General features: G+C 34.4%; 1 long non-coding RNA gene across 2 annotated transcripts; it reads left to right on the top strand.

The window, feature by feature from the left end:
- Positions 1-450: 450 nt before the first annotated feature.
- On the top strand, positions 451-18,617 carry LOC108446313. Of its 2 annotated transcripts, XR_001861467.1 has the most exons (4): positions 451-536; positions 2,992-3,074; positions 14,590-14,784; positions 16,562-18,617. It is a non-coding gene; the product is annotated as an uncharacterized LOC108446313 (long non-coding RNA). The 2 variants fall into 2 exon arrangements; XR_001861466.1 differs by lacking the exon at positions 2,992-3,074 and having other exon boundaries at positions 454-536.
- Positions 18,618-20,516: the final 1,899 nt, after the last annotated feature.

Here is a 20,516-nt window from a genome sequence, read left to right as displayed (position 1 = left end):
TCAGCCCCAAAACCACAAAGTCAAACTTCTAATGTAGGCTAAGTGGTATGAGCATTAAGTACTACAGAGACACAGAAATGCCATTGTGCCAGTAAACCAGAAACTTATCTACATTTTAATTAAATTAGGGAATTTGACATCCACCTTTTCAATTATTTAATAAGCATATTTTTATATTAAAAATTCTATACTATAGAAGTGACTTCCTCTCAGGTAAGGAGAGGTACACCACAAAATAACTTAGCAGAAGCCCCTTTTCTCCAATTAAATACATATGTTGGGGAAAAACTAAAAAAAAAAAAGCCTCTGAATTGCAATATAGTACTTGGTTTGCAGGGGTGCTACTGCTTTCTTTGGATCTTGTTTCTTTTTTCTCATTGTCAGTCATAAATTGTTGATTTTTTTAAATGTGGAGTTGTATAACATTCTTATGTAAATCTTTCCTTATCCTCCAAAGCAGCAGACCTCTGCTGAGAAGACAAGCAATACTGCAGCGCTCTGCAACAAGATTTGAGGGCTTGGGATGTGACCTTTGGGTGAGTACATTTTAACCAGGAAATTTGATTATCATGCATGGCACCATTAGGGACTGCTTCTCCTTTGCTTGATTTAAAAAGACACAGAGCAACTCCTCCATAAAGCTCAAATTAGTATTGCCTATCTTGGAAAATCCTGCTCTGAATTCCCAAAATTATATAATGCCAGGTTTGTCACCCTTCACACACAGCCACACTGAAAAATATGGTTCAGGGCTCAGACAACCCGTTGAGCAGTGCTTCCATTATGACTGACTATGCTGAGTCCATCAATCAAAATTTTACGCAAGGCATTATCCTCAACTGCTGAAGTAGAGGCTAAGAAGGGCATCTTACTATGCTGTAATAATTCTTGAGGTTTAAAAGCCACATTTCAGGAAATGCTCAGAAGTTTACTACATTTACAATGAAGAGGAAAAGACGTAATAACAGTTCTCAGTCTTGCCCTGCTCATTATCCTATATTTTTGATTCATCCTTCAGAAGCTGAATAGCTTGAGACAAAGCTAAATAATTCTTGGCATCTGATTTAGGTTCAGTCTTCCTCCAGTCCTTATTAGTGTTATATTTCCTTGCTTGAAAGGGTACAAACAGCTTAGATTTCCCCTTAATTCATTCCAAAGCATGTTAACCTTAGAGACATTTATTTGAAATGAGTTGGGAAAAAGTACTTTTTTCCTTTTTTCTATTTAGCTATGATGTTTATCCTCATGCATTCTGTACTCTTAACTGATCTTAGAAGAAGAGAAGAATACATCAAATTAATCTGGAGGCTTCAGCCAAATCAAATAATTCCCATCTCACAAAATATGCTTTTAGGGTCTGATTTTTAATTTACCATTAGAAAACTGTAAATTGTCCATTAAAACCACTACTGAGGGGAAAAGAAAAAGTCAAATGAATGATTTTGTAGAACTTATTGCCGGAGTTATAATTATGTCCTCAGAACATAATTATTTAGAACTTTTGCTTTAGTGGACCTTCTTAATAGGCAGAATTATTAAGATTCTTAATTAATTAGCATCAAGCTTTTAACAGTTTTAATACATAACTTTGGAGACAGAGAGGGGTCAAGGTAAGGCCAGGACTTTGTAGCTTAACACGCTCTTTTCTTTTGAACATCTGGGGTGTCAGTAGTTTTGACAAGTAGCTTTTTTTAGCAAAACACAAAAGCTTCCATGTACAAGCCCTAGAATTATTAACATGCATTTTGATGAGCAAAAGATAGAAGATTTTCAAACCAGAATTAATGTTAACATCATGCCAAACTATAAAAGTGTGCAGGTTTGATCATAAGAGAATGACACAAAGCACAGTTCAAACGGTCTAGCCAGTAAGAATATTGCCAATAGTGTTGCAGAATCATAAAAGGCAGACATCTGAATATGAAGCTTTCAGTTAATTTCCCAATATCTCTTCCTAAGTTTCTCAACAGAACTGAGCAATTACAATAAATGAATAGCAGTGTGAATGAGGTCTCAGGTTTAGGAGAAATAAGAGGGAGGTTGTCACTGGTGAATAATATAGAAAAGCAGAAAATGAGATTAAATTGTGTACATTAAAATATTTGTCATCATCTGAAAAACAATAAGCATTTTTGATAAAATGGCATGGGTTGGCAAAACTCTTATGAAAATTCCAAAGGATTTTACAATTCATATACCAGCTTCAGTACCTCAGTCAATGTTTTTACAATCTAATTATCTAAGGTCTTATTTTGTTTTGCTGCTTCAAAGTACGTAACATTTCTATTGATTTTAGAAGTGTCACTAAACAAATTTCTCTCACAAGCTGATCTTCCATGAGTTGATGATGCAAATCAGTAACTCCTGTGATTTATTTCATTTCTCTTGGACAATTTTTAGAACACAATAGGATATTTCCTGGAAGAGTTTTTTCACTGCCTTTTAAGGGAACCTGTCTCAAAACACCTGTCTCAAAATAATTTCAGTAAAATTACAGTAGAAAGGTGCAGTGTCATGCTCATAAAGGCTTACACACTTTTTCAGAACTGTGATGGAAAGATACTCCTCCATTCCCTTTTCAGGATTGCCCTATTATCAAGCTTGGGGATCATCATTCTTGCTATAGCCTTTCTATCTGTATTCTTTAATGAGTATTTGACTATTCACAAAACTGACTAGCATTTTTCTGGGAGTTTACAACAAGGCACTGAAATGAGATTCAGCCATAGGATCTTCATAAACATATTCTGGTTTTCAAAAGTGGGGAAACTTCCTCCCAGATTGCTGCATAGGAATAATAATGTTATGTATGGTATGTCAGCCCAATGGATGTTTAGTGCTTCTGTCGTATAGGGACTGCAACAGAAAAATGTAAGTATAGTTAAACTAACAGTGATATGGTTTTTTTTTTTCAAATATTCAACTATCACCTTATGACTGGAAAGAAATTGAGAGTGGTTTACATGTTATTTAATTATTCTTTACCTCAAGGATAGCATTCCAAGACCTAAATGGTATTAGAAAACAAAAAGAAAATTTACATCAGAAGAATACGACTGAAGAATCAAGTCCAAGTAAGGAAACATGACATTATTTAATTATATTTGAGGTATTCTTCATATCTCTATCAATTGTTAAAATAATTTGTTAAAAAAATAATTTTTCCTCCTTATATTTCATGCTTATATTGAACTAAGTTATGCTAGGAAAAAGATACTGTTTTCCAAAAGATATGGTGCCAGAAAATTATAAAGATTATATGCAAACCTTACTTTGACTACTTTAGAAATGAAACTTAATATTCCCTTTCCTTCAGTCCTTCCTTTCATCCAAAATCTACCCAAAAGATTTTTCTTTGCTAAGTGCATCTAGAAATATGAAGTGCCATATAAAAATACCCTGCAATATATGTCTGAAATGGAAGAACTCCTTCATATTTCAGATATTTGTCACTGGAAGATTAGTTCAAAACAATCATATCATACTTTAACCGTTGACCTTTCTTTGGTGATGGAATGCTTTCTCTTTAGGACTTATCTACAAATGAGACTTGTAGTGACCCCAGTACATCATGTCTGCCTTATTAGTGTAGTTAATGGTGTTCTGAGGACTCCTTTTGTTCTCAGCTCCACTGTTTATTCATTTTACCCAGGGGTCAGTTCTTGCTCAAACCGTCAGTAACTGCTGAAAACATCTTCACATTTTCTTTTGAACCAGCTGCTGATTCTGAGACAAAAGGCCCTACATGGAAATACTTAGCAGTGAAGAGCTGTAAAAAATAGTTTCCAAGCATATGTTAGAGGAATAACGTAAGGTTTGACAGAATTATTTCCTAAGATTTATAGTAGAATTGGACACTGTTCAAAAAAACAAAGGTATTTTACACAGAAATAGAATAATAATACAAACCAGGGCTGACTATTATATTTACAGGTACAGTGATATCATTCAATGAGTTCTCTATTTTTTCCAAAAGACTGTGTTCAAAAATTTTTCTTAAAAATAGCAGTGTTTTCTAGCATTTTGTACAATTCTGAAGTGATGAATTTTCCTGTAAAAAGTAAAATCAAAGGAAAGTGATTGAAGGGTCTCATTTTTTTATTGAAACCCCATAACTGAATATTCTTTCTGTTTCTTCAGTTACACAGGTTGTCTGATTTTAAATAGTGAGGGAAAATATGTCTGCAACAATAAGCTTAATAACAAGGTGATAGAAACCATGTAAGATAAGGTTTCTCATATAAATCAAAGGGAAGATATTTTAAAACTATTCCTTCAATGCAAAAATAACCCCATTACTCTGGATCACATGAGGCCAAATGTATTACTTACAGCTCATTGAAAGGTCAGACTAAATACCACAGGCATAGAACTCCCCAGTCCTAAACTGTCTGGAAAGTTGCCTGAGTAAGGACTTTAGCTTTAGTTTTAACCTAGGCATACTTAAGAGATGGATTCAGCAAAAATTTCTATGTCTATCAAGTGAGACCCAGATGAAAAATACCTCTAAGGGCCCACATACTGATGGGTCTGAGGAGATGGGTGTTCTGCCCTCATGTTTTTAAGACCACCTTAGTAAAAGTGCCCTTGCCAAGGTGGAGCATGATAATTACTAATTGTCCCCTGTAAGGTCCCAGAGGAGGTTGCTTAATGTTATGTGTAGCACATCAATTCAATCAGGGCCAATGCAGGAGGGTGCTATAACAGCAGGAGGCGTCACTTTCTGCTGGGCTTCTGCTCTAGGTAAATTCAGCAGCACAACAGCTATTTCCCCTGAAGTTTGTTGTCTCCTAGAGATTGCTCGTGTTTAAAAGATGGGCTTCTGAAATAACCAGAGTGAAGCAATTCTCTCCCTAAAACACATCTCTGATAATCTGCTTTTTGCCCTGAAACATGATTCTCTTCTTACATGTTTATTTTGACTGATTTATTACATATCCCTTAGGTGAGAGAAAACTGACAGTTCATGGACTGCAAAATATTTTATATGTTTAGAAGTGCTGGTCTACTGAAATGTAAACAGTTAAGAATGAAGTATATTTTAGCAAGAGGGTTTTGTTTGTTTGGTTTGGTTTGGTTGGTTTTTTAAGGGCAAGAAAGAATTGCAGAAATGTTGGCATTTTGCTAACACTTTGACTTTTAACAAACTTTAATTTTTTTACTTTAACTTTCCACTTTAAAACATCTGTCATAGCAACTAGAAAAATTTTAATTCATCTGAAAAGTATTTTCTTCCAAATTTTACTTTGAAAATATTTGACATTTAATATTTCTTTAAAAAAAATACAGTATTTGCACTGAAGATACAATTTTTATCTGTCTGTATCTATTAAGAGAAGAAACAATACATGTGTTGCATTATATATTCCTTACACACACATGCACAAATACAGGTACACACACTTGAAAGCAGCTGTGTGGAGAAAGACTTGGGGGTACTGGTGGATAAATAAGTCAACATCTCCTGGAAATGGGCATTTGCAGCCTGAAAAGCCAAACATGTTCTAGAATGTGTCAACAGATGTGAGGCCAGTAGGTTGAGAGAGGTGATTCTGCCCCTCTGCTCTCCCCCTGTGAGACCCCACCTGCTGCATCCAGCTATGGGAGCCTCAATGTAAGGACATAGACCTGTTGGAGCAAGCCAGAGGAGGGATACAAAGATGACCAGAGAGGTGGAGCACTCCTCTTATGCACACAGGTTGAGATTTGGGATTGTTCGGCCTGGAGAAGAGAAGACTCTGAGAAGACTTTACAGCAGCCTTCCTATACCTAAGAGGGCCTTATAAGAAAGCTGGAGAGGGACTTTTCAGAAGGGCATGTAGTAATAGGACAAGGGGAATGGCTTTAAACTTGGTCTCTTAGAAGGTGTCACTGTCTCTGGCACAGGGCTTGGAACCAGATGATCATTAAGGTCCCTCCCAAACCAAACCATTCTATGATTTTATGATTCTATTAAAAAAGTAAAAGAAGACTGAACTATTTTTTTCATAGATTAAGTCATCTCTCATTCTTACTGACTACTGCTGGGGCAGCAGAGTAGGCAAAAAAACAAAAACAGGAACAGCAATGGCATTTTCAGTATTGTGTTAGGCAATTCTGTTCAGAAACTTCAATTAATTTACCATAATGATAAAAAGTATGAGAAGTGTTTACACCTCCAGTAGTTCTTCCCTTGAGGAGCTGCACGGCAAAATTATAAACCACACAGAGACAAGTTGCAGGATTCATGACAGACAGAGAGGGAATTGTCTTGTCAGTCTCACAAGTCTGAGGATTGCAAACGGAATCTCATCAAACGTAATTTCTATTCCGCTTTGTACATCAAATGCCTCAACTAAAATTCCACATTCTACTGTGACTGAATGCACTTGCTCCTCCTGGACAGCTGCATTCCCTGAGCCTTCCAGTACTCTGAAAAGATAACAAAACTGTCTGTAAGAATTAAAAGTGAAAGATGAGATAAATAGTGGAAATTTGGTGGTTGTTAGTGCTGTGTTTTTGCCTACCTAACTGCAAACAGAGAAAGACAGGTTTCTTTAAGCTTGCTTTAAGCATCCTTTCATCAAGACCAATGTACTCTTTGGTGAAATGGTGGGGAATACTTGATATTACAATAAATAATTGCAAGAAAATACCAAAAAGACAGCAATACTTCTCCATCCTGTTTTGCTTCTGTTTTATAAAGGCTTTAACTTTTTTTTTTTTCTCTAGAGAACAGAGTATTGCTCAGTTCCTTGTAGATGTGAAATTTACCTGAGGTGATCTCAGTTGCTATCAAAGGTGCAAGCTATCTTTAAAATCACCAGCAATACCAAATAATGCAATGTTTACATGTATAGTAATTCCAAAATGTAACCTGGACGTTGCCAGGAACCCTGTGATGGGAGTTAGCAATGACGAATTTCACTTTCAATCTAGTTGAGCAATGGTGGCTAAGCAGTGTCTAGCAGGTCATGTGAGGTTGGGACCAGCACATGTATGTTTATGTTTCATTTACTAGAAAATGAAATGGGATTTCCTGGTGATCCTAACTAGTTCTGATTTGATAATTTCTAGCTTTGTATTTAAGTCTATGTTCAGCAGTAAATCCCATGATGGTCTGACAAAGCCTTGGAAACAGGCGGCTTCGCAGCAAATGCCACCAATGGCATCTCTGTCATGTAAGGAGAGAAGATGTCACTGCTTAGTTCTCAGTGATTCATATCCTCTCTGAACACAGGAATTCTGTGCTTCTGATTATTGTTCTGTGAAAGTCTGTGTTTTTAACCACAAGCGAAACTAATTCTGATTTTCAGGAACCTTGCACAGATAATTGCTAAATAAATGTGCATACATTATATTAAAATGTATATTCATATTAGTTAAACATGTAAATAACAATGAAATATATAAAAAAGAAAGAAACAAATAAATCGGTCTTCACTAATAATGGAAAACACAAGCAAGAGAAAACTATGGTAAGCTGGAATCAAGATTTAAAGCCGGTAATATTAGTGTAAGGGTTAAAAAATTAACTTAATGTTATCCTAAAAGACACATCTGGAAAATTCTGTGGTTATTTAAACCTGAAAATCCAATTGTATTAATGTATGAAGATGTATTTTCAACAGCTGCAATTTTAGCATGCAGATAGTTTGAGTTTCTCGGATGTCACAAAACCAACTATTTTGAATGAGAGCTTAACTAATTTTGCATTTAATCATAACATACAGCTGTTGAGATTTAAGACAGTTTTTATTTAAATTTAGCTTCTGCTAGAGTGGAAGTGTGAAGAAGATACTCTAAGTGTGGTATGTCTTAAAATGACACATTTTTAGTATGAAATATGACATTTAAAATGACATACTTTTAACTAATTCATAGCATAAATAGCAGTCCTAAGTGCTCAGAATCTTTTCTTCAGAAGTTAACATCCTCAGTTTAGGGAAAATGGAGAATGTGCAACATATGCTCATTTAAAACAAAGGGACTTATTCAAAGCTTGTATTGACATCTTTTTGACATTTGACATACAATATGCATGAGGATAACATTCAGATTGCTAATTTATGGATGAAAAAGTTAGAAGAAGGAAAACCTAAGGTTGCTCCAATAGTGCTAAATCACGTGTCGTTCTTATTGATTGTGTTGAAAAATAAATTTAGCTGTCTTCCCAAACACTGACAACTAGAAAATGTTTTCAAAGTGATCTTTTTTGACTGAAGAAAGCATATCGTTCTACTGTAAGTGTTTTGAGTTTCTTTTCAGGCAGTCAATTCTGCTGCTACCTATTTATAAACAAGTATCAGAGCCCTATGAGAATAATCAAAATGAACAAAATGCACTCTTGAATGATTTCAGTTGATTATACCAAACAGAAACTTGGCTGAGAGGGTCAAGTGTCTTAATATGTACTCAAAGTGCTCAGCAATCTGGAATAAAATTACTTTGATCTTTGAAAAAATTCATAAAAGGGGAATGAATATTGCTAGCTGCATAATTGTATATTTTTCCAATATATGAATTTTTGCTGAAAGATTTTAATAGAGGTCTGGAACTTCACAAGATAAAATTAAACTATTCACAAAAAAAGCTTACTTTCTTGTAATCTAAGCAAAATGTCACAGATCTATAAAGGACACTTAATATTTAACCATATGTAATTATACACATTATTTTCACAACATGGACATTTGCTTAAAACGTTTAATATCTTGTATGAATTATTTTAGATACAAAGAAATGTATGTGTTTTGTTCATTTAATGCTAATGAATAACTGACAAAGATAAAATGTTGTTAATCTGTTTCCATTTATAAAACATCAGTACACAAAACATATTTGGGCTCTGTTTTCTTAGCTATCTAGGACATCATCAGCCATGCAGAACCGTACGTCACCAGAAACAGTTATAAAGTATCGGCTCCTTATTCCTTTAGTGCTGAGGAGGGAAAAAAAAAGCTCAAAACCCAAAACTGAAAAACTTCAGGAACCTGAAAAAGTAAAACCTATATTTTATACATTAAATGGATGTCTTAAAAATTTCATTTTGTGTGTCCCACCAGTTTTAAGTTGAAATGTTGAGATTTAAGTTTCAGGCAACCTAAAACAGTTTTTGAGTTACTTTCCTTCTTAGAACCATAGGCAGACCTCTTAGGTCCCTGTTTGAACTGAAAACTAAACATTAAAGCCACTACTTTGTCGGTATGGCTCCTCTTCTGCTGTAACAGAGACTCTCCACAGATTGCTTTCCATAGGGATGTACATCACCCTAGAAAAAAGAGCAGTTGCATAATTAAATGGCTCAAAGAATTGCCCCAAAAAGGAATTTGAACAGCATGAGTACTACACATTTAAAAGTAGAATTTAAATTCAGATCCCTAATGAGTACTACACATTTAAAAGTAGAATTTAAATTCAGATCCCTAAATATTGATGTCTATGAAGGAGTTCTCTACATGAGATATAGCTAAGTATTCATTAGCTCCAAGAAAGGTTTGCAGAGATGCCAGGCTCCCTATATGCTTAATCAAAGTTGGTTATGTCACCCTTAGATTAGAAGGCATCCACTCATACAAAGTTTGTAAGGATGACAACTTTTAAATAAACAGTTTCTAATCTCAGGAACTCAAGTTATTGTTTATCAAATGTATTCATACAGGACAGTAAGAAGCGCTAACAGTCCTTAGGTATTTTTTTCTCCTTTTAGACAGATTAATAGAGAATATGCTTGTTTGGGGAACCTACAGGAATGATTTCTACAGTATGTGCATTATTTGTAGACAGTAGTCTTTAAAAATTCTAATTAAAATAACTCTTATTGAAAAATGTGTTGCCAGACAACTTTGCCCAGATAAAAAATACATGCTAAACCCATGCCTGAGGTAGTACTGCAATACATTAAAACTAAAAGAAAGAAAATGTTTTCTCTCTGCGGGTCACAGCTTCAGTACTGAAAAGTATTCCTTTTCCCTTCCCCAAAATAACATTTCACTATTTCAGCAGAAGAATCAGATTTGCATCAGAAAATTTTTGTAAGGTTAGACTTCAAGGATTTTTTTAAGGGTGTGTATTCTACCTGTGAGTTTTTAAATTAACATGTTAACATGTTGCTTTGCTCAAGAAAAAAGCACAGACAAAAAAAGTGATAAAATAAGTACACTCCTAAAATACATTAGTGAAAAAGGTATTGCATAAGGTTGAGCTGGAATATCAATTTTAAAAACACAGCATTGAATTAATAAGATAGGAAGAATTTTCTTCCATGAGTTCCTAAGACAAAGGTTTATCACTTGCTTGTTGAGCTTGACCAACTGTGAAACAAGTAATTTCACCTCAGAGACAGGAGATCTTTAGAATTTACTGTGACACCCCGACTTTCCAATTTTTAAGTCAAGTCCTCACCAAAGATGCTTACGATTCTGCTTTCCAGAACTCAGGCTCAAAATTTAAATGAATGTCAGAAGTGAAGTTTCAAATTTCCAGCTGGAACTGGACCAATTAAATTGTTCAGCTTGATTCTGTCTTTAAATTTCATCAGGGTATTTATGTTTTGTTAGCTGGCTTTACTGGCTTCATAAGATGTACTGCTTGCAGTTAATGGAACAAGTTTTGGGGCTTTGTTAGCAGTCCTATTGTGTTTCCTGAACTGAAAATAAGTTTCTGGGGTGCTTTGATCAAGACAGAAGATTTTCAAAGAAATTTTTGTGGATTAAAGGGCTTTAAAAACAAGTCTATGCTATGTGTGCTGCAGAGCCAGAGAGTTGAGACTTTTATGCATCTGAATTAGACTTAAGCTTCATGAGAGCTCAGCCATTGAAGCCTGCAGAGGTTCTCTAGAGAACACTTCCAAAAAATTATTTTCCTCAAATCATATGCTTTTTATGGTTGAATACTGAGAGTCTGATTTTATTTCCTACGGAAATCAGGGTCAATGTGTTTTTTCATGTTCAGAATATTACAGGCCCTGGAAGGTAGTTTCTCAATGTCTGCTAAATCCCTGCAGGGGATACTGTGGAAGGCAAGGAAAGGAAAAATCATTGAAATAAAAATGAATTTGCTTTTTCTGCATATTTTTTCTGATTCTTAAAGATAAATCACTCTTTATTTTTCTATTGTATAGTTATAAGGGAGACAGAGAGCATATATTATATTTAATTTCTTACTGACTTGATGACATTCAGACAAACGGTACTTTGCTTTTGAATTAGTTAAAATTGATTATTTCTGTGCATTATCCCCCAGTCTAAATTCAAAATGATAATTCTGCTCTAACACTAAGAATTACCTCAGGAGTGACTGGAACCCTTTTGATGAAGTTACCCCTGAGCCTAAGGTTCCCATCTGTGCTGCTGGTTGTAGCTGACACTTTGGACAATGACTCTACTCTGAAGTTCTTTGCCAGGAGTAAGGATTTCACCATAGTGTCTTTGTCTATTCAACAAGAAGAAAAATCTTGTTTGTATCAGAAAAGAGGGAAGAGGAAAAAGACTTAAGAATGGTAACTGTCCAATATGTCAAATGATGGCATAAAAAGACAATTTCCTTTAAAGTTTTTCTATGAATTATCTTTCTCTAGTATCATAACAGGACTTGAAAAACCTATGATAATGATGATTAGAGTTTTATACTGCAAAATATGCATAATAAGGAATAATGCAGAAAAGCTTGTGTCTTTCGGACAATGATTTAGTTCTTACAAAAGGTGTAAGGCTATCTGATATAGTGGGGGAAGAAACAGAGAGAAGGGGAAAGGTATTCTTCCAGATAGATGTAGAAAATAATTCAAGGAATTCAAGGTTTTCTTAAAAAAAAACAAAAAAAACCAAAAAAAAAACAAAAAAACAAAAAAACCCCCTCAATTTATTTATTCTTTTTATTTTAGAGGTTACTATTTTAAAATGTCAGCAGAATAATACTTTTAAAGCAACTTCTGTGATGATAACCATGTCTCTGGTTAATAAACTGCCATGCTGAAGAATGAGCTCTGGTTTCAGAGCTGAATTTGGTCATAAAACCTGTGTCAAAATATTTAAATTAAAATATAATAATAATGAACATTTTCATTTTAAATTTGTCCTCTAAGAGAAAGGTACAGCTTCAACTTCTGAACTGAAATTTAGGTTTTCTTTACTCTGATTGGTGCAGAAGTTTCAGCAACTCATTTTTTGAACTTACCTATCAGAACAATTTTGTAACTAGGAACCCAAATTAGAGATCTCTGTGTCAGTTTTGCATACTGTTTATGAAAGATTCTTTTAATGGAAGTCCTCAGGTCTAACCATAGGATATTTTGTCTGTGCAAAATAATGTGTAATGTTATCCACTTCCTTTTTCATGCAAATATTTAATAAATTCCTCAGAAGGTTCATACTTAATTGTATTCAGCTTTTATGCATGTAGTTGAATATGTGAGAGGGAAGGAAATGAAGCATGCAACTCCTAAATGAGAGAACTTCAATGAGATAATCACAGATTATACTGCATAAGATCTTTTCACACCCTCTTTCTACTGATTAATTTTCTAGAAGTAGACTTTAAGAGACATAATATTTTTCTTTGCCATAAGTAAACGATTAAACTTCTTAATATAAACTGTAATGTAACATGCACCATTTGAGCTTCCAAAATCAAAATCTAAGACATAAATGAAGTATTATAAAACATGCTTAATAAGTTTTTATTTGGCAGCCATTGGTCTCTATGTGTTGTACCTTTTTATTTTCACTTTATATACATACTTTTAAGTAACTATTTTTAACATAGATTTTAATATCCCAAGTATTTATTACTCATTTATTTGTTTCTCACACATAGACCTTCTTAATGATTACTTTATTAAAATACTTTTGTTCATGTCCTTTTCAAAGTTCTGCTAGTAATGTTCAGAAGCATTTTTAGAGTATTGATACCTGAGAAGAGCCTGAGCAAACTGAGCTTCCAGGCATTAAAAGCAGCATCACTATTTATGTTTAGTCTACCAGTGAAGGTGTATGTTAGTGATTTCCTTCAACAAATTCACTTAAGGTATGTAATACTTCCATCTCCAGCCAAAAAAAGTCCTATTTTAAGCATATTTTAGTTTCAGTATGGGCAGGCCGATACTTTCCTTGTGTATTCCTGATGCTCTTGGAACTCATTTTATTATTTAGATTTTTAATTAGAAAAATAAAGGGAAGCACTCTTTCTTTCAAGGATTTCTTCCATTAAACTAGTTGAAATTTTGGCTCAAACTATGAAGTGAGAATTTAGTCAAGTAATGGATACACTTGTTTATAATTTGAATGAGTAACCAGATGAATTTCCAGGTCACTCTTCAAGTGAACTGAAGGTAAACTTCCCAGTTCGTAATGTTTGCTATCAGCTGGCATATGGTAGTGCCTGGTACCAAAGTGATGCCTGAAAAGAAAGCAGCACTGTTGATTTTAAAATAACAGTTTTACAGTTTCAAAATAGATCATGAAAAGACCTATTCTTTTCTTGACTCCAGTTCAGAGCCCTCTCCAGGCCTGAAACAGTTTCTCCCTCTTTCATGCCATTGTCAGAATTAAAACCTTCCTCCTTTTTAATTTGAGAAGTAAAAATAGTTTGAATACCACATCAGAAGGCAAATTCCACTCAGGAACACAATGAACTGTACTTTCTTTCATGGGTATGTTAAAGATAGATAAAAAAGGCTAATAGTGATAAAGAAAAGGGATATGAGTTTCTTCCTATGCAACTGACATCAAAGAGTGATTTTTGAAACTAAAATAAAAACTATAACACTTATAAAGTATTTTTGGGCTGTGTGTGAGAAAGTAAGATTTTTGTTCTACAGTGACACCAAAATAAAACAAGTCTCAATTGATCTGTACTTGATTGTTAGCTGGCTAATTCAAAGAGATTCTTTATTGACTTCATAACTCAGTAGTACTAAAGATACTTTGTTGTTACTACTGAAAGAGTGCTAATGTGTGTGTCTGCTTTTCAGACTAGTAAATATTGATGTTCACCTTAGCTGTAGGCACAGTAAGCGCCAGGACTTTTGATCTTCTTTCTTATGAGATATGTGTAGGTGTGTGTATAAGGTCATGACTTTCTGTGGCATGTGATGTGGCAGTTAATATTATAATCTATTGCATTCTGCTTATACACTCTATCTTATTGGATTGTATAGAATGGTTTTGGTGGAAATGGTTTTCTAAATATGGAATGGAAAACCAAAAAGTATAGCCTAACATGCTCTCTGATCTTAAACAAGAAAATCTAACATTTGGTGCAAATGTACAAAATTAGAATAGAGTTGGTGTGTGTTTCATGGTGCAGATCTCCAAAACCAGATGTTCAGGCCTCTTGCAGCATCTCCACCTTTTACTCACTTTGCTAGCGATCCTAAAGGTTGTAATGTTGCTATCATTTTTTACTTTGATCATACTTTGTAACTTTAAAAGCTCTCTTTCTGGTCACATATCTTATTGGTATGTTTAGTCCTATGATGCTATAGATATAAATGCATGTTTGAATCCATTTCTTTTGTTCTATGTGAAGTAGATAATTATAGTACATAAATAAATCTGCAAAAAAGTACATCTTTATTGAAGAAAAACTTCTCATATCATGGTCCTGTAGGTATCTCAATATGAACAAATATTAGCACCCGTTTGGAACGTGAGGGAAGATTAGCAGGACTCTCTACAGAAGCCAGCTTGGACAGACTTAATAGCAGGATTTGTCACCAAAGCAGTTCATACAGTTGCTTCCTGGATCCTATGACAGTAAACGTTTGGAGAGTACAAAATCAGACTCTGTCTCCTCCTATACTGGGTAAGTAAATATCAAGCACAGGTTTGATTCTGATAAGGAAATATCAGATACGTTTCAGGAAAAAAATAAAAGACGTGGACTCAGAAAGGGAAGGTAGATCTTTTAATTACACTGTTTTCTTAAAAGAAGAACTGCTTTTTATGCTCACTTTGCCAAGTGAGAGAAAAATATAATTTCAGTATAAGAATAGCCCAAATCTACTGTAGAAATGTAAATTTAGTAGATCTTCCATTAATTATTTAAAGCTGTCGGATTAAACAATACAAAGTAAGAGTTACAGCTGCTGTCTAACTCTAGTGTTAAGACTATGCTCCAATATTATTTTGCTACTTGAAGTGTATTTCCATAAAATCTTTACAGATAAAGAGAAATTTCACTGAAGATACATTATGAAATTTTAAAATTTATTAATGAAAAAAAGTATTTTTGTTCTAAATCATTCTTGTTGATTATAAATATAGTTTATAAAGTCCAGTGTTCTGAAAAGTGTTCAAAGAAAAGGAAATAAAACAGTTCAAATAATTATGCCTTGAAATTACTTCAGAGGCTTAGCTAACAAGAGTAAGAGTTTCCATGATATAAGCATGTATTTGCCAACCAAATGAGGGACTCATTAGAAAATAAAAAACAGATGTTGGAGCAGTCAGCAATGCACTTTTTTTTTCACAGAGCCTTTGATTATGCCAACCATGTAATTGTATCTTGATCCGTCCCACAACAGTTCAGATGTGTTACTGTACAGACAGCCATATATTTTTTGACTACAATAGAACTACTCTGAGTGCAAAAATTCAGTCATTATGTTTGTGCAAGACCAGGTCTGCTGCAGAGTTTAACAGTGAAGATTCAGAGAATTCAAGGGTCATGTGCTAACTTACTATAAGTATGAACCAGTGTATGTGATGTTAGTTGAAAAGATTTTGGGATTTGATTGTGAGCACTCCAGATACTTCTTAAAATAATAGAAAAACAGGTGGAGTAACAGCAGTAGTTCTCAAACAACCAATCTGCAGATTCAAAAAGTATCAGTGAAATTTTTACTCTGTCATTTTTACAAATGACAGAAGGAAAGAGATGATAAGTATACCTGCTATTGATTCTCAAATTAAGAGAGAGTAAGAAGAAAAATCTTAAATGATGTGCATAGGAATGCAGAGGGAATCCTGGTTTCTGTGTTATGCAGAGCAAAAATACATGCTGGAATAAATAAAGGACTTTTATATGTCACAAAAAAAATCCCCACTGAATTATTTGGAGGGCAGGGTAATCAGACAAATCAGAGAAGAAACAATTCTGGTAAGTTCTGTGAAAACCGGAAAGAGATGGCAAAATGTGCAATATCAAAAGCAACATAAAAATTATGTCAAATAGGATGCTAGTATGTTTGGATTACTTTCCATGGTATGGGTGTTTTAAATTACCACCACATATACGAAATAAGATAAGAATATGACAAATGATTGAAATATTTAGCTACAGATTATTTATTATTCAAATTTTAGACTGTGTGAAATATACAAACATTTTCTAATGAGAAATCTATGCAAATAATTTACAAATGAATGTAAGGGTTCTACCTCTCAAAAAGATTAGATATTTTGAAATTTATGGCCATTTCTAAATCTCAGATCCACAGGACAGATCCTATTAAAAATATTTTAGGTTCTAATTTTATGAATTTTCTGTATTTGCATGTCAGTTAAATAAAAATATAATTGTTAAAAACTCTTTATCACCATGACTCCAAGGAATCAGTCCTGTTTTCAAATTTCTTTAGTTTTTCAGACATCTCTGCATCTGAGCCATGTGAAGTGATTTCCTGCCTTTCTGATGACAACGACTGCTGCTACTGTCAGAAAATAACCTGAATATAAATACTAGGAATAAAGAATATTCTTTTCACCTTTTCACCTTTAAAATGCATTTAATTTTATTTACCAAAAATACATGATGCTCTAGTGTAATTTAAAAATTCAAATAATTTGTCTTAAAGTGCATTTTAGTGAAACTCAATGATGCTTGAAATGTCACCAATGTAAATAACTTTTTGAAGGCAAATCCAAAGAGACTCATTTTACCTCTAAAAAACCTTAAATGTACATGGAAACCATCTGTGTTTTGTCAAAGATATTAAAGTACATTTTCTTGTACTGATTGTTCATCATCTGTGAACAATTCTGCTTTGAACTGCTTTGGATAATGGAATGAGGTACTTTTAAAACTCAGGACAAGAAAATTCTTTACCCTTTTTAGCAGAAGCAAATAATTTTCTTCTAAACGTTTGTAAAGTGTCTGTTCTGAGTATCTACTTTTTAACATTGTTTTGCTTTCATTTGTTCCTTTCTGAGGACTTCAGAAACCAGGTTCCTCATAAAGTATTTGGGAGCCTTTGGTACTTATTTCCTTCCTTCCTTCCTTCCTTCCTTCCTTCCTTCCTTCCTTCCTTCCTGCCTGCCTTCCTGCCTTCCTGCCTTCCTCCTCCCCTCTCTCCCTCCCTATTTGGATTACAGCTATTTTGATGAAAGGTCCCACATTGAAACTTATGTCTATTTCCTAAGCAGCCAAATTAAGTGCATTTCAGCTATTTCTCCCTGAACCTTCTCTAGGCTGACCAGCCCCAGCTCTTTCAGGGCCTCCTGAGCTCAGATGTCAGATAATCAAGTCCCCTAGTCATATTCATGGTCCTTCACTGAACTGCCTTCAGCATGTCCGGATCTCTCCTGCATTGGGAAGCCTGGGCATGGACCAAAAAATCCAAATGTGTTCTCAGCATGGCTGAGCAGAGGGGAGGATCATCTCCTTTGACCTGCTGGAAATGCTTTTCCTAAGGTGACACGAGAAATCACCGACTTTCTTTGTGATGGGACACACTGCATGCTCATGTGATATTTTCAAACTATTGCTTCAGATCTGATTGCTTCTCATTTCTTCTACCCCAGATGCTGTTGGTGTTTTAGGTTTTTCCTTCTCCTGACCTTATATAAATTATAATTGTTAAAAACATATTTTCATAGTATTTTTCCTATTAATTGTAATAGTTAATTTTTTTCCTGAATATAATCAAAGGAATAACACACAGAAACAAAATAGGTCATCAACGTGAACTAAATTACAGCACTCATTGCTTTGACATGTCCCTTTACATATGCATTTCTGCTACCTTACTGTTAATAGTGTTCCTATTTCTACCATAAACTTACAAAGTCTATCTGTGGGACTTCAAAGACTGCTTCTTTCCTGTATTTTGAAGACCATATAACAAGGGAAATAAAAATGCCCTTTTTTTTTGCCTGCAGTAGAATACTCTTTCTTTATGAAAAAATTATTGAAAATTCTGTTACTGCCTTATGAAAAATCAAGGATGTTTCAAGAATTTTTATATAAGGAGTCATATAAAGATCTTTTTCAAAAACTTTTAGGGAGTCATTTAAACATAGGTAAAGTTTTTGTTTTCCCTCATATAAAATTGTTACATCAGACTTAAAAAGAATCTGGGTACGAAAAAGGAGCAGAATCTGAAAATGAGTGGATATATCTTCTTTTTTTCCTTTATTTTTAATTGTATGACTGCTAAGAGGCTCTTTTTTCATTTGTAAACAACAGTTAATCTGTGACATCTGTGGGAACCAATGTATTGTATAATTTAAGCAAACTTTGCATTCGTAATAAAAATGTTCCCCTCCTCAGGGTTATTTGATCTATAAAACTGGGTGAGTTATATATTCTGCTAATTTGTTTTACTAACCACTACAGAATATGTGCCATCATGTTGTGATATTTACTAGAAAGTGAGTTGAAAAATAAATGAAAAAAAGTCTGCTATTAAATCCTTATGCAGAGTTGATGTGGGGTTTTTTCACTTCTTTGTTTAGTTGCAATAGAAAAGGAAGTCATCCTGAAGAAGAAACAAATAAAAGAAAAGAAAATATAGAGGAAGACTCCCAGCCATCAGACACAATTAAATTCTACATACCACAGTTCTGGGGTTTTTTTTCAAAGACTAGTATTTTTGGGAGAAGATACTGTTCACAGCATAATGTTAATTTAAATGGGATGTTAGGAGAAGCGCCACAGTCTGTGCCTTTAATAATGCGTCACACAGTGCTCTGGAGCACTCCTGGGCCCTGAAATACAGCTCCATATCCCACTACCCTGTTGTAAAGGCCTCAAGCATGCTTTGTCTAAATGCTAACAGCAGCATTGTCCCTAACAGTTTTTGGGAAGAGTCTGGGAGGCTGAATTTTCCAGGGTTGTTCAACACAGTCGGTTCTCATGCAGTAACCTTATGCCAGAAGCAAAAAGAGTATCCCGGAACAGATGTAGACTACTCTGTTTAGCCAGCTTCAGTGCTTTTGATTGCTCTTGGGCATATTTATTTTACTAGTATATGAAACACAGAATTTTAAAAGAAACATAAAGATTTAGTTAGAAGGTTAGCTGCGCTGAATTTAGTTAAAATAGAAGTGAGTTTAGGCCCGGCTAGAATCAATTAAAAGTTAATGGTTAGTTAAGAAGAGCTGGACCTGAAATGAGTTTTCAAGATGGGAGTAACTGATTACTAAATAACTGATTACCTGTCACTTTTATGTTTGTTTAGCTGTGCTTAGAATGAGAAACAGAAACACTGATAAGTAGATATAGGGAACGTAAACAATTGTCAATTTCTTCCCCATCTGAGAACCTATTCAAAAGTCACACAAAGAGGAACTGGAAGGTCACCAAAGTAATTTGTATTGTCAAAACCCAGGAAGGCAGAAAGGCCAAATTGAGGAAGACCACTTTTACTTCATCTTTGAGACCACCGACTCAATTCAGAGAACATACCACGCATGCTTAATGACATTTAAGCTCATTTCCATACGAAGCGGAGAATGGGAGGTGTCGATGTTAAAAATATGCATTTTTATTTTGAATATTCATAACCTTTGTAGATAAATAGACTCTGTATCAACTTGTACCTTTGCAGTGCATATCAGGGAATCATCCCATGCAGCTGCCCAGCACTGGAATAAACATACACTTTCTAACTCTAAACTGTTAGAGAACCTTTGTCCATCTCATTTGGGTGTCGATGTTAGATCCAGACCCATATTTTGGTAATTCATATAGGCATAACCAAATATTTTCCACCACAGTTTTCCAGTAAGATGTCAGTGATACTTACTAAGGTATCTCTGAGAGAAAATAATTATGGTTCATTTTAGGAAAGATTCAATAGTTGCAGCAGAAAAATAATTGCAAGTGGTATGGATTTAAGCAAGCTGTTTAGCTGTTACTGTTAAGGAGAGATCAATTTGAATAGGTTTAAGCATGACATATAAACCAACAGCAATATGAGTTACTTATGAGCTCATAAGTGGTTGGCAGGACTACCAGCAGTGACTACTCAGTATGTTGTATTAGCACTATCTTCAAATATTTATGGAATGTCCTCTGAAAGTTGTTTCAGGGGTGGGTTTTTTCCCCCTTGAAACTCTAATAGTGTTCATTCAATTAGAGTTCCATCACACAGACCAGGTTTACAAAGATCTGAATTTATTTCAAAAATATTACATAACTTTGTGTTATTTGCCTGTCACGAAGCACTGGTTCACAGAACTTTTCAGCTATGCGATCTAGGATTTTGTGCTTGGCTGTCTGAACACAGAAGGCCTGTAATCTAGGTACCCTGGTGTTTGACTTACACACCTGCCATTACCTCAAAATATATATGCATGAGCATTATATTTGCC

Source organism: Corvus brachyrhynchos, unplaced genomic scaffold, assembly GCF_000691975.1.
Source record: "Corvus brachyrhynchos isolate BGI_N302 unplaced genomic scaffold, ASM69197v1 scaffold12, whole genome shotgun sequence".
Classification (NCBI taxonomy): domain Eukaryota; kingdom Metazoa; phylum Chordata; class Aves; order Passeriformes; family Corvidae; genus Corvus; species Corvus brachyrhynchos.
The sequence above is the reverse complement of the archived record's forward strand: the minus strand, read 5'-3'. Positions and strand labels throughout refer to the sequence as shown.